Source organism: Chanodichthys erythropterus, chromosome 8 (assembly GCF_024489055.1).
Source record: "Chanodichthys erythropterus isolate Z2021 chromosome 8, ASM2448905v1, whole genome shotgun sequence".
NCBI classification, from domain to species: domain Eukaryota; kingdom Metazoa; phylum Chordata; class Actinopteri; order Cypriniformes; family Xenocyprididae; genus Chanodichthys; species Chanodichthys erythropterus.
In genome coordinates this window covers 294-15,434 of record NC_090228.1, presented here as the reverse complement: position 1 = coordinate 15,434, position 15,141 = coordinate 294, and the positions used below count along the sequence as shown (strand labels likewise).

Below are 15,141 nucleotides of genomic sequence, written 5' to 3'. Positions count from 1 at the left end.
ACGCATTACACGAACAAAGGAAGCAATACCTTACTTGACATGCGTTTATACCACACTAGTCCTACAAGAAAAAACACTGGAATTTCAAAGGGCATTGCGCGTCCAACGATTTCAGAGGAGCGCCACGCAGACTAATGAGATTCAGGGAAACTACTTGAAAAGACACACGTTTTCTCAGAATGCTCATGCTGTCTGGCCTCCAGGGGAGCCGAAGAGCCTTTTTGGCCCCAGGAGAAATGGACGATCACACGAAAGGGAATAAAGGAAACTTCGCTCTATCGTCTAAACGCTCTCGTGCGCCAAAAGGCACCACCCTGCCCGATGTGAGGCTCGGAACTCACGACCTTCAGATTATGAGACTGACAGCGCTGCCTAACTGCGCCAACGAGGCATGTGCTTCAGCTGGGCTGAGCGGTGAAGCACTAACTTCCAGTTATCATCTGCCATTCGGGTGGAGCTCTCAAAAATACTGCTCGCCCTCAGCCCTCTTGTCAGGATGGCCGAGGGCGGTCTAAGGCGCTGCGTTCAGGTCGCAGTCTCCCCTGGAGGCGTGGGTTCGAATCCCACTTCTGACAAGGCTAACCTTTGGCTGTGGGCTCAGGCTGGCAGTCTTTAACCCTCTGGCGAGTTGATTTTAAACCTTAACAAGAGCACTGCGACGACACGTGCCACGCATTACACGAACAGGAGAGCAATACCACGACTGCGTTTATACCACACTAGTCCTACAAAAAACACTGGATTTCAAGGGCATTGCGCGTCCAACGATTTCCAGAGGACGCCACGCAATTTAATGAGATTCAGGGAAACTACTTCGAAAAAGACACACGTTTTCTCAGAATGTCATGCTGTCTGGCCTCCAGGGGAAGCCGAAGAGCCTTTTTGGCCACAACCCCAGGAGAAAATGGAGCGATCACACGAAAGGGAATAAAGGAAACCGCTCTATACGTCTAAACGCTCTGCGTGCGCCAAAAAGGCACCACCCTGCCCGGGCGTGTGAGGCTCGAGACTCACGACCTACCTCAGATTATGAGACTGACGCAACTGCCTAACTGCGCCAACGAGGCATGTGCTTCAGCTGGGCTGAGCGGTGAAGCACTAACTTCCAGTTATCGTCTGCCATTCGGTGGAAAGCTCCAAAAATACTGCTCGCCCTCAGCCCTCGTGTCAGGATGGCCGAAGCGGTCCTAAGGCGCTGCGTTCAGGTAAAGCAGTACTCCCCCTGGAGCGTGGGTTCGAAGTCCCACTTCTGACAAGGCTAACCTTTGGCTGTGGAAACTCAGAGAAGCTGGAGTCTTTAACCCTCTGGCGAGTTGATTTTAAACCTTAACAAGAGCACTGCGACGACACGGCCACGCATTACACGAACAGGAGAGCAATACCACGGCAGCTGTGTTTATACCACACTAGTCCCTACAAAAAACACTGGATTTCAAGAGGCATTGCAGCGTCCAACGATTTCAGAGGACGCCACGCAATTTAATGAGATTCAGAAACTGTGAAGAAAGACACACGTCCCTTCTCAGAATGTCATGCTGTCTGGCCTCCAGGGGAGGCTTCGAAGAGCACTTTTTGGCCCCAGGAGAAATGGACGATCACACGAAAGGGAATAAAGGAAACCGCTCTACTCGTCTAAACGCTCTCGATGCGCCAAAGAGGCCACCACCCTGCCCCGTGTGAGGGCTCGAACTCACGACCTTCAAAGATTATGAGACTGACGCAACGCTGCCTAACTGCGCCAACGAGGCATGTGCTTCGGCTGGGCTGAGCGGTGAAGCACTAGCTTCCAGTTATCGTCTGCCATTCGGTGGGAAGCCTCCAAAAATACTGCTACGCCCTCAGCCCTCGTGTCAGGATGGCCGAGCGGTCTAAGGCGCTAGGCGTTCAGGTCGCAGTCTCCCCTGGAGGCGTGGGTTCGAATCCACTTTCTGACAAGGCTAACCTTTGGCTGTGGGCTCAGGCTGGAGTCTTTAACCCTCTGGCGAGTTGATTTTAAACCTTAACAAGAGCACTGCGACGAACATGGCCACGCATTACACGAACAGGAGAGCAATACCACGACTGCGTTTATACCACACTAGTCCTACAAAAACACTGGATTTCAAGGGCATTGCGCAACGTCCAACGATTTCAGAGGGGACGCCACGCAATTTAATTTGAGATTCAGGGAAACTACTTGAAAAAGACACACGTTTTCTCAGAATGGTCATGCTGTCTGGCCTCCAGGGGAGCCCGAAGAGCCTTTTTGGCCCCAGGAAAATGGACCGATCACACGAGAAAGGGAATAAAGGAAACCGCTCTATCGTCTAAACGCTCCTGCGTGCGCCAAAAGGCACCCACCCTGCCCCGATGTGAGGCTCGAACTCACGACAGCTTCAGATTATGAGACTGACGCGCTGCCTAACTGCGCCAACGAGGCATGTGCTTCAGCTGGGCTGAGCGGTGAAGCACTAGCTTCCAGTTATCGTCTGCCATTCGGTGGAGGCCCTCCAAAAATACTGCTCGCCCTCAGCCCTCCGTGTCAGGATGGCCGAGCGGTCTAAGGCGCTGCGTTCAGGGTCGCAGTCTCCCCTGGAGGCGTGGGTTCGAATCCCACTTCTGACAAGGCTAACCTTTGGCTGTGGGCTCAGGCTGGAGTCTTTAACCACTCTGGCCCGAGTTGATTTTAAACCTTAACAAGAAGCACTGCGACGACACGGCCACGCATTACACGAACAGGAGAGCAATACCACGACTGCGTTTATACCACACTGAGTCCTACAAAAACACTGGATTTCAAGGGCATTGCGCGTCCAACGATTTCAGAGGACGCTGTGCACGCAATTTAATGAGATTCAGGGAAACTACTTGAAAAAAAGACACACGTTTTCTCAGAATGTCATGCTGTCTGGCCTCCAGGGGAGCCGAAGAGCCTTTTTGGCCCCAGGAGAAATGGACGATCACACGAAAGGGAATAAAGGAAACCGCTCTATCGTCTAAACGCTACTCGAAATGCGCCAAAAGGCACCACCCTGCCCCGTGTGAGGCTCGAACTCACGACCTTCAGATTATGAGACTGACGCGCTGCCTAACTGCGCCAACGAGGCATGCATGCTTCGGCTGGGCTGACTGGCAGTGAAGCACTAGCTTCCAGTTATCGTCTGCCATTCGGTGGAGCTCCAAAAATACTGCTCGCCCTCAGCCCTGCGTGTCCAGGATGGCAGCGGTCCTAAGGCGCTGCGTTCAGGTCGCAGTCTCCCCTGGAGGCGTGGGTTCGAATCCCACTTCTGAGCAAAGGCTTTAACCTTTGGCTGTGGAAGCTCAGGCTGGAGTCTTTAACCCTCTGGCGAGTTGATTTTTAAACCTTAACAAGAGCACTTGCGACGACACGGCCACGCATTACACGAACAGGAGAGCAATACCACGGCACTGCGTTTATACCACACTAGTCCTAATTTCTAAAAACACTGGATTTCAAGGGCATTGCGCGTCCAACGATTTCAGAGAGGACGCCACGCAATTTAATGAGATTCAGGGAAACTACTTGAAAAAGACACACGATTTTCTCAGAATGTCATGCTGTCTGGCCTCAGGGGGAGCCGAAGAGCCTTTTTGGCCCCAGGAGAAATGGACGATCCTGCACGAAAGGGAATAAAGGAGAACCGCTCTATCGTCTAAACGCTCTCGTGCGCCAAAAGGCACCACCCTGCCCCGTGTGAGGCTCGAACTCACGACCTTCAGATTATGAGACTGACGCGCTGCCTAACTGCGCCAGCGAGGACATGTGCTTTGGCTGGGCTGAAAGCGGTGAAGCACTAGCTTCCAGTTATCGTCTGCCATTCGGTGGACCTCCAAAAATACTGCTCGCCCTCAGCCCCTGCATTGACTCAGGATGACAACGAGCCGGTGCTAAGGCGCTGCGTTCCAGGTCGCAGTCTCCCCTGGAGGCGTGGGTTCGAATCCCACTTCTGACAAGGCTAACCTTTGGCTGTGGGCTTCAGGCTGGAGTCTTTAACCCTCTGGCTGTGAGTTGATTTTAAACCTTAACAAGAGCCTCACTGCGACGACACGGCCACGCATTACACGAACAAGGAGGAGGCAATACCACGACTGCGTTTATACCACACTGAGTCCTACAAAAACACTGGATTTCAAGGGCATTGCGCGTCCAACGATTTCAGAGGGACGCCACGCAATTTAATGAGATTCAGGGAAACTACTTGAAAAAGACACACGTTTTCTCAGAATGTCCAATGCTGTATCTGGCCTCCAGGGGAGCCGAAGAGCCTTTTTGGCCCCAGGAGAAATGGACGATCACACGAAAGGGAATAAAGGAAACCCGCTCTATCGTCTAAACGCCGCTCTCATGCGCCAAAAGGCACCACCCACTGCCCCGTGTGAGGCTCGAACTCACGACCTTCAGATTATGAGACTGACGCGCTGCCTAACTGCGCCAACGAGAGCTTATGTGCTTCGGCTGGGCTGAGCGGGTGAAGCACTAGCTTCCAGTTATCGTCTGCCATTCGGTGGAGCTCCAAAAATACTGCTCGCCCTCAGCCACTCTTGTCAGGATGGCCGAAGCGGTCTAAGGCGCTGCGTTCAGGTCGCAGTATCTCCCCTGGAAGAGCGTGGGTTCGAATCCCACTTCTGACAGAGGCACTAACCTTTGGCTGTGGGCTCAGGCTGGAGTCTTTAACCCTACTGGCGAGTTGATTTTAAACCTTAACAAAGAGCACTGCGACGACACGGCTGTACTGCATACACCGAACTTGGGAGAGCAATACCACGACTGCGTTTATACCACACTGCTAGTCCTACAAAAACACTGGATTTCAAGGGCATTGCGCGTCCAACGATTTCCAGAGGACGCATACTTTGCAATTTAATGAGATTCAGGAAACTACTGTGAAAAAGACACACGTTTTTCTCAGAATGTCATGCTGTCTGGCCTCCAGGGGAGCCGAAGAGCTGGCCCCAGGAGAAATGGACGATCACACGAAAGGGAATAAAGGAAACCGCTCTATACGTCTAAACAGCTCTCGTGCGCCAAAAGGCACCACCCTGCCCCGTGTGAGGCTCGAACTCACGACCTTCAGATTATGAGACTGACGCGCTGCACCTAACTGCGCCAACGAGGCATGTGCTTCAGCTGGGCTGACAACGGTGAGCACTAGTACTTCCAGTTATCGTCTGCCGATTCGGTGGACCTCCAAAAAATACTGCTCGCCCTCAGCCCTCTTGTCAGGATGGCCGAAGCGGGTCCCTAAAGCGCTGCACGTTCAGGTCGCATGATCTCCCCTGGAGGCGTGGGTTCGAATCCCACTTCTGACAAGGGGCCTAACACTTTGGCTGTGGGCTTCAGGCCTGGAGTCTTTAACCCTCTCGGCGAGAGTTGGTAATTTTAAACCTTAACAAGAGCACTGCGACGACACGGCCACGCATTACACGAACAGGAGAGCAATACCACTGACTGTGTTTATACCACACTGAGTCCCTACAAAAAACACTGGATTTCAAGGGCATTGCGCGTCCAACGATTTCAGAGGACGCCACGCAATTTAATGAGATTCAGGAAACTACTTGAAAAAAGACACACGTTTTCTCAGAATGGCTCATGCTGTCTGCCGCCTCCAGGGGAGCCGAAAGAGCACTTTTTGGCCCCAGGAGAAATGGTGACGATCACACGAAAGGGAATAAGGAAACCGCTCTATCGTCTAAATGCTCTAAACGTGCGCCAAAGGCACCACCCTGCCCCGTGTGAGGCTCGAACTCACCGACCCTTCAGATTATGAGACTGACGCGCTGCCTAACTGCGCCAACAGAGGCATGTGCTTCAGCTGGGCTGAGCGGTGAAGCTACTAGCTTCCAGTTATGCGTCTGCCATTCGGTGGACCTCCAAAATACTGCTAAGCCCTCAGCCCTCATGTCAGGATGGCCGAGCGGTCTAAGGCGCTGCGTTCAGGTCGCAGTCTCCCCCTGGAAAACGTGGGTTCGAATCCCACTTCTGACAAGGCTAACCTTTGGCTGTTGGCTCAGGCTGGAGTCTTTAACCCTCTGGCGAGTTGATTTTAAACCTTAACCAAGAGCACTCTGCGACGACACGGCCACGCATTACACGAACAGGAGAGCAATACCACGACTGCGTTTTATACCACACTAGTCCTACAAAAACACTGGATTTCAAGGGCATTGCGCGTCCAACGATTTCAGAGGACGCCATCGCAATACTTTTATTAATGAGATTCAGGGAAACTACTCTGAAAAAGACACGCGATTTTTCCTCCAGAATGTCATGCTGTCTGGCCTTCAGAAGGAACCGAAGAGCCTTTTTGGCCCCAAGGAAGAAAATGGACGAATCACACGAAGGAATAAAGGAAACCGGCTCTATCGTCTAATCGCTCTCGTGCGCCAAGAAGGCACCACCCTGCCCCGTGTGAGGCTCGAACTCACGACCTTCAGATTATGAGACTGACGCGCTGCCTAACTGCGCCAACGAGGCATGTGCTTCAGCTGGAAGCTGAAGCTGGTGAAGCACTAACTTCCAGTTATCGTCTGCCATTCGTGTGGACCTCCAAAAATACCCCTGCTCGCCCTCAGCCCATCTTGTCAGGATGGCCGAGCGGTCTAAGCGCTGCGTTCAGGTCATGCAGTCTCCCCTGGAGGCGTGGGTTCGAATCCCACTTCTGACAAGGCTAACCTTTGGCTGTGGGCTCAGGCTGGAGTCTTTAACCCTCTGGGCCGAGTTGAGTTTTAAACCTTAACTAAGAGCTTTCACTGCGACGACAACGGCACACATGACTACACGAACAGGCAGAGCAAATACCACGACTGCTGTTTATACCACACTAAGTCCTACAAAAACACTGGATTTCAAGGGCATTGCGCGTCCAGCGATTTCAGAGGACTGCCACCGCAGACTAATGAGATTCAGAAACTGCTGTGAAAAAGACACACGATTTTCCCTCAGAATGCTCATGCTGTCTGGCCTCCAGGGGAGCCGAAGAGCCTTTTTGGCCCCAGGAGAAATGGACGATCACACGAAAGGGAATAAAGGAAACCGCTCTATCGTCTAAATGCTCTCGTGCGCCAAAAGGCACCACCCTGCCCCGTGTGAGGGCTCGAACTCACGACCTTCAGATTATGAGACTGACGCGCTGCCTAACTGCGCCAACGAGGGCATGCCAATAGCTTTGGCTGGGCTGAAAACGGTGGAAGCACTAGCTTCCAGTTATCGTCTGCCATTCGGTGGAGCTCCAAAATACTGCTGCGCCCTCAGCCCCACCTTGTCAGGATGGCCGAAAACGGTCCTAAGGCCGCTGCGTTCAGGTCGCAGTCTCCCCTGGAGGCAGTGGGTTTGAGATCCCACTTCTGACAAGGCTCAACCTTTGGCTGTGGGCTCAGGCTGGAGTCTTTAACCTGCTCTGGCGAGTTGATTTTAAACCTTAACAAAGACGCACTAAACGACTTGAACTACGGACCACGCATTACACGAACAGAGGAGAGCAATACCAACGACTGCGTTTATACCACACTAGTCCTACAAAAACACTGGATTTCAAGAGGCATTGCGCGTCCAACGATTTCAGAGGACGCCCACGCAGATTTAATGAGATTCAAGGGAAACTAAGCACTTGAAAAAGACACACGTTTACTCTCAGGAAATGTCATGCGTGTCATGGCCTCCAGGGGCAGCCGGGGCCTTTTTGGCCCCAGGAAGAAATGCCAGACGATCACACGAAAGGGAATAAGGAAACCGCTCTATCGTCTAAACGCTCTCGTGCGCCAAAAGGCACCACCCTGCCCCGTGTGAGGCTCAAGACTCACGACCTTCAGACGTTATGAGACTGACGCGCTGCCTAACTGCTTAGCCAACGAGGCATGTGTTGCTAGCTGGAGCTGAAGCGGTGACAGCACTAGCTTCCAGATTATCGTCTGCCACATTCGGTGAGACCTCCCAAAAATACTGCTCGCCTACTTCCTCAGCCCTCATGTCCAGGATGGCCGAAAGCGGTCTGAAGACGCTGCGTTCAGGTCGCAGTCTCCCCTGGAGGCGTGGGTTCGAATCCCACTTCTGTGTCAAGGCTAACCTGCCTGGCTGTGGGCTCAGGCTGGAAGTCTTTAACCCTCTGGCGAGTTGACCAGTTTTAAAACCTTAACAAGAGCACTGCATGACGACACGGCCACGCATCAGCCTACACAGGGAACAGGTAGAGAGAACAATACCCCACGGCAGCTGCGTTTATACCACACTGAGTCCTACCAAAAACACTGGATTTCAAGGGCATTGCGCATCCAACGATTTCAGAGGACGCCACGCAATTTAATGAGATTCAGGGAAACTACTTGAAAAAAGACACACGTTTTCTCAGAATGTCATGCTGTCTGGCCTCCAGGGGAGCCGAAAGAGCCTTTTTGGCCCCAGGAGAAATGGACGATCACACGAAAGGGAATAAAAGAAACACGCTCTATCGTCCTAAACGCTCTGCGTGCGCCAAGGCAACCACCACCCTGCCCCGTGTGAGGCTCGAACTCACGACCTTCAAAGATTATGAGACTGACGCGCTGCCTAACTGCGCCAACGAGGCATGTAGCTTCCGCTAGGTAATGAGCAGTGAAGCACTAGCTTCCAGTTATCGAAATCTGCCATTCGGTGGAGCTCCAAAAATACTGCTACTTGGAGCCCTCAGCCCTTGTGTCAGGATGGCCGAAAATCGGTCTAAGCGCTGCGTTCAGGTCGCAGTCTCCCCTGGAGGCGTGGGTTCGAATCCCACTTCTGAACAAGGCTAACCTTTGGCTGTGGGCTCAGGCTGGAGTCTTTAACCCTCTAGGCGAGTTGATTTTAATACACTTAACAAGAGCACTGCGACGACACGGCCACGCATTACACGAACAGGAGAGCAATACCACGACTGCGTTTATACCACACCTAGTCCCTACAAAAACACTGGATTTCAAAGGGCATTGCCGCGTCCAACGATTTCAGAGGACGCCACGCAATTTTAATGAGATTCAGAAACTTCACTCAGAAAAAGAACTGCACGTTTTCTCAGAATGTCATGCTGTCTGGCCTCCCAGGGGAGCCGAAGAGCCTTTTTGGCCCCAGGAAGAAATGGACGATCACACGAAAAGGGAATAAAGGAAACCGCTCTATCGTCTAATCGCTCTGCGTGCGCCAAAAGGAACCACCCTGCCCCGTGTGAGGCTCGAACTCCACGACCTTCAGATTATGAGACTGACGCGCTGCCTAACTGCGCCAAGCGAGGCATGTGCTTCAGCTGGAAAGCTGAGCGGTGAAGCACTAACTTCCAGTTATCGATCTGCCATTCGGTGTGGACCTCCAAAACTCTGCTCGCCCTCAGCCCTTATGTCAGGGATGGCCCCGAAGCGGTCTAAGGCGCTGCGTTCCAGGTCGCAGTCTCCCCTGGAAGGCGTGGAGTTACGAATCCCACTTCTGACAAGGCTAACCTTTGGCTGTGGGCTCAGGCTGGAGTCTTTAACCCTCTGGCGAGTTGATTTTAAAACCTTAACCCAAAGAGCACTGCGACGACACGGCCACGCATTACACGAACAAGGAGAGCAATACCACGACTGCGTTAGCTATACCACACTAGTCCTACAAAAACACTGGATTTCAAGGGGCATTGCGCGTCCAACGATTTCAGAGGGACGCCTGACGCAATTTAATGAGATTCAGGGAAACTACTTGAAAAAAGACACACGTTTTCTCAGAATGTCATGCTGTCTGGCCTCCAGGGGAGCCGAAAGAGCCTTTTTGGCCCCAGGAGAAATGGACGATCACACGAGAATAAAGGAAACCGCTCTATCGTCTAAACGCTCTCAGTGGCGCCAAAAGGCACCACCCTGCCCCGTGTGAAGCTCGAACTCACGACCTTCAGATTATGAGACTGACAGCAGCTGCCTAACTGCGCCAACGAGGCATGTGCTTCAGCTGGGCTGAGCAGTGATAGCACTAGCTTCCAGTGCTAAATATCGTCTGCCATTCGGTGGAAGCTCCAAAAATACTGCTCGCCCTCAGCCCTCGTGTCAGGATGGCCGAGCGGTCTAGGCGCTGCGTTCAGGTCGCAGTACTCCCCTGGAGGGCGTGGGTTCGAATCCCACTTCTGACAAGGCTAACCTTTTGGCTGTGGGCTCAGGCTTGGAGGTCTTTAACCCTCATGGCGAAGTTGATTTTAAACCTTAACAAAGAGCACTGCGACGAGCTCACGGCCCACGCATTACAGGAACAGGAGAGCAATACCACGACTGCGTTTATACCACACTAGTCCTACAAAAACACTGGATTTCAAGGGCATTGCGCGTCCAACGATTTCAGAGGACGCCACGCAATTTAATGAGGATTCCAGGGAAACTACTCTGAAAAAGACACACGTTTTTCTCAGAATGTCATGCTGTCTGGCCTCCAGGGGAGCCGAAGAGCCTTTTTGGCCCCAGGAGGAAATGGACGATCACACGAAAGGGAATAAAGGAAACCGCTCTATCGATCTAAATGCTCTCGTGCGCCAAAAGGCACCACCCTGCCCCGTGTGAGGCTCGAACTCACACGACCTTCAGATTATGAGACTGACGCGCTGCCTAACTGCGCCAACGAGGCATGTGCTTTGGCTGGGCCACAGGCCAGGTGAAGCCCCACTAGCTTCCACAGTTATCGTCTGCCATTCGGTGGAGCTCCAAAAATACTGCTCGCCCTCAGCCCTTGTGTCAGGATGGCCGAGCGGTCCTAAGGCGCTGCGTTCAGGTCGCAGTCTCCCCTGGAGGCGTGGGTTCGAATCCCACTTCTGACAAGGCTAACCTTTGGCTGTGGGCTCAGGCTGGAGTCTTTAACCCTCTGGCGAGTTGATTTTAAACCTTAACAAGAGCACTGCGACGACACGGCCACGCATTACACGAACAGGAGAGCAATACCACGACTGCGTTTATACCACACTAGTCCTACAAAAACACTGGATTTCAAGGGCATTGCGCGTCCAACGATTTCAGAGGACGCCATCGCAATTTAATGAGATTCAGGGAAACTACTTGAAAAAAGACACACGTTTTCTCAGAATGTCATGCTGTCTGGCCTCCAGGGGAGCCGAAGAGCCTTTTTGGCCCCAGGAGAAATGGACGATCACACGAAAGGGAATAAAGGAAACCGCTCTATCGTCTAGCGGCTCTAGGTGCGCCAAAAGGCACCCACCCCTGCCCCCGATGTGAGGCTCGAACTCACGGCCTTCCAGATTATGAGACTGAGCGCGCTGCCTAACATGCGCCAACCTGAGGGCATGTGCTTCGGCTGGGCTGAGCGGTGAAGCACTAGCTTCCAGTTATCGTCTGCCATTCGGTGGAGCTCCAAAAATACTGCTCGCCCTCCCAGCCCTCGTGTCAGGATGGCCGAGCGGTCTAAGGCACTGCGTTCAGGTCGCAGTCTCCCCTGGAGGCGTGGGTTCGAATCCCACTTCTGACAAGGCTAACCTTTGGCTGTGGGCTCAGGCTGGAGTCTTTAACCCTCTGGCGAGTTGATTTTAAACCTTAACAAGAGCACTGCGACGACACGGCCACGCATTACACGAACAGGAGAGCAATACCACGACTGCGTTTATACCACACTAGTCCTACAAAAACACTGGATTTCAAGGGCATTGCGCGTCCAACGATTTCAGAGGACGCCACGCAATTTTAATGAGATTCAGGGGAAACTACTTGAACAAAGACGTTTTCTCAGAATGTCATGCTGTCTGGCCTCCAGGGGAGCCGAAGAGCCTTTTGGCCCCAGGAGAAATGGACGATCACACGAAAAGGAGGAATAAGGAAACCGCTCTATCGTCTAAACGCTCTCGTGCGCCTTAAAGGCACCACCCTGCCCCGTGTGAGGCTCGAACTCACGACCTTCCAGATTATGAGACTGACGCGCTGCCCTAACTGCGCCAACGGGCATGTAGCTCGGCTGGGCTGAGCGGTGAAGCACTGACTTCCAGTTATCGTCTGCCATTCGGTGGAGCTCCAAAAATACTGCTCGCCCTCAGCCCTTGTGTCAGGATGGCCGAGCGGTCTAAGGCGCTGCGTTCAGGTCGCAGTCTCCCCTGGAGGCGTGGGTTCGAAGATCCCACTTCTGACAAGGCTAACCTTTGGCTGTGGGCTCGAGCTGGAGTCTTTAACCCTCTGGCGGAGTTGATTTTAAACCTTAACAAGAGCACTGCGACGACACGGCCCACGCATTACACGGAACAGGAGAGCAATACCATGACTGCGATTTATGCACCACACTAGTCCTACAAAAACACTGGATTTCAAGGGCATTGCGCGTCCAACGATTTCAGAGGACGCCACGCAATTTAATGAGAGTTCAGGGAAACTGCTGAAAAAGACACCACGTTTTCTCAGAGAATGTCATGCTGTCTGGCCTCCAGGGGAGCCGAAGAGCCTTTGGCCCCAGGAGAAATGGAGCGATCACACGAAAGGGAATAAAGGAAACCGCTCTATCGTCTAAACGCTCTCGTGCGCCAAAAGGCACCACCCTGCCCCGTGTGAGGCTCGAACTCACGACCTTCAGATTATGTAAGACACTGACGCGCTGCACCTAACTGCGCCAACCGAGGCATGTGCTTCAGCTGGGCCTGAGCGGTGAAGCACTAACTTCCAGTTATCGTCTGCCATTCGGTTGGACCTCCAAAAATACTGCTCGCCCTCAGCCCTCATGTCCAAGGATGGCCGGCCGGTCTAAGGCGCTGCGTTCAGGTCGCAGTCTCCCCTGGAGGCGTGGGTTCGAATCCCACTTCTGAACCAAGGCTAACCTTTGGCTGTGGAGGCTCCAGGCTGGAGTTCTTTAACCCTCTGGCGAGTTGATTTTAAACCTTAACAAGAGCACTGCGACGACACGGCCACGCATTACACGAACAGGAAAGCAATACCACGACTGCGTTTATACCACACTAGTCCTACAAAAACACTGGATTTCAAGGGCATTGCGCCGTCCAACGATTTCAGAGGACGCCACGCAATTTAATGAGATTCAGGGAAACTACTTGAAAAAGAACACACGTTTTCTCAGAATGTCATGCTGTCTGGCCTCCAGGAGAGGCTTGAAGAGCCTTTTTGGCCCCACGGGGAGAAATGGACGATCACACGAAAGGGAATAAAGGAAACCGCTCTATCGTCTAATCGCTCTCGTGCGCCAAAAGGCAACCACCCCTGCCCCGTGTGAGGCTCGAACTCACGACCTTCCAGATTATGAGACTGACGCGCTGCCTAACTGCGCCAACGAGGCATGTGCTTCAGCTGGGCTGAGCGGTGAAGCACTAGCTTCCAGTTATCGTCTGCCATTCGGGTGGACCTCCAAAAATACTGCTCGCCCTCAGCCCTCTATGTCAGGATGGCCGAGCAGGGTCCTGAAAGGCGCTGCCGTTCAGGTCGCAGTCTCCCCTGGAGGCGTGGGTTCGAATCCCACTTCTGACAAGGCTAACCTTTGGCTGTGGGCTCAGGCTGGAGTCTTTAACCCTCTGGCGAGTTGATTTTAAACCTTAACAAGAGCACTGCGACGACACGGCCACGCATTACACGAACAGGAGAGCAATACCACGACTGCGTTTATACCACACTAGTCCTACAAAAACACTGGATTTCGAGGGCATTGCGCGTCCAACGATTTCAGAGGACGCCCACGCAATTTAATGAGATTCAGGGAAACTACTTGAAAAAGACACACGTTTTCTCAGAATGTCATGCTGTCTGGCCTCCAGGGGAGCCGAAGAGCCTTTTGGCCCCAGGAAGAAATGGACGATCACACGAAAGGGAATAAAGGAAACCGCTCTATCGATCTAAATGCTCTCGTGCGTAAAAGGCACCACCCTGCCCCGTGTGAGGCTCGAACTCACGACCTTCCAGATTATGAGACTGACGCGCTGCCTAACTGCTGCCAACGAGGCATAATGCTTCAGCTGGAGCTGAGCGGTGAAGCACTAGCTTCCAGTTATCGTCTGCCATTCGGTGGACCTCCAAAAATACTGCTCGCCCTCAGCCCTCTTGTCAGGATGGCCGAGCGGTCTAAGGGCGCTGCGTTCAGGTCGCAGTCTCCCCTGGAGGCGGCTGCGGTTCGAATCCCACTTCTGACAAGGCTAACCTTTGGCTGTGGGCTCAGGCTGGAGTCTTTAACCCTCTGGCGAGTTGATTTTAAACCTTAACAAGAGCACTGCCGACGACACGGCCACGCATTACACGAACAGGAGAGCAATACCACCGACTGCGTTTATACCACACTAGTCCTACAAAAACACTGGATTTCAAGGGCATTCGCCGCTTCCAACGATTTCAGAGGACGCCACGCAATTTAATGAGATTCAGGGAAACTACTTGAGAAAAGACACACGTTTTCTCAGAATGTCATGCTGTCTGGCCTCCAGGGGAGCCGAAGAGCCTTTTTGGCCCCAGGGAGAAATGGACGATCACACGAAAGGGAATAAAAGGAAACCGCTCTATCGTCTAAATGCTCTTGTGCGCCAAAAGGCACCAGCCTGCCCCGTGTGAGGCTCGAACTCACGACCTTCAGATTATGAGACTGACGCGCTGCCTAACTGCGCCAACGAAGGCCTACATGTGCTATTAGGCTGGGCTGAGCGGTGAGCTTACTAGCTTCCAGTTATCGTCTGCCATTCGGTGGAGCTCCAAAAATACTGCTCGCCCTCAGCCCTCTTGTCAGGATGGCCGAGCGGTCACTAAGACGCTGCCGTTCAGGTCGCAGTCTCCCCTGGAGGCGTGGGGTCGAATCCCACTTCTGACAAACCCAACCTTTGGCTGCGGGCTCAAGCTAGAGTCTTTAACCCTCTGGCAGAGTTGATTTTAAACCTTAACAAGAGCACTGCAGACGACACGGCCACGCATTACCGAACAGGAGAGCAATACCACGACTGCGTTTATACCACACTAGTCCTACAAAAACACTGCCGATTTCAAGGGCATTGCGCGTCCAACGATTTCAGAGGAGCGCCACGCAATTGACCCAATGAGATTCAGGAAACTACTTGAAAAAGACACACGTTTTCTCAGAATGTCATGCTGTCTGGCCTCCAGGGGAGCCGAAGAGCCTTTTTGGCCCCAGGAGAAATGGACGATCACACGAAAGGGAATAAAGGAAACCGCTCTATCGTCTAAACGCTCTCGTGCGCCAAG

At 52.8% G+C, this 15,141-nt stretch overlaps 2 non-coding genes across 2 annotated transcripts; both read right to left on the bottom strand.

Moving 5' to 3' along the window:
* Nucleotides 1-5,041: 5,041 nt before the first annotated feature.
* Nucleotides 5,042-5,117, bottom strand: trnam-cau (transfer RNA methionine (anticodon CAU)). Its single transcript has one exon. It is a non-coding gene; the product is annotated as a tRNA-Met (tRNA).
* A 7,378-nt stretch (nucleotides 5,118-12,495) lies between these two features.
* trnak-cuu (transfer RNA lysine (anticodon CUU)) lies at nucleotides 12,496-12,576 on the bottom strand. The gene is given in 2 exon segments: nucleotides 12,496-12,531; nucleotides 12,536-12,576. It is a non-coding gene; the product is annotated as a tRNA-Lys (tRNA).
* Nucleotides 12,577-15,141: the final 2,565 nt, after the last annotated feature.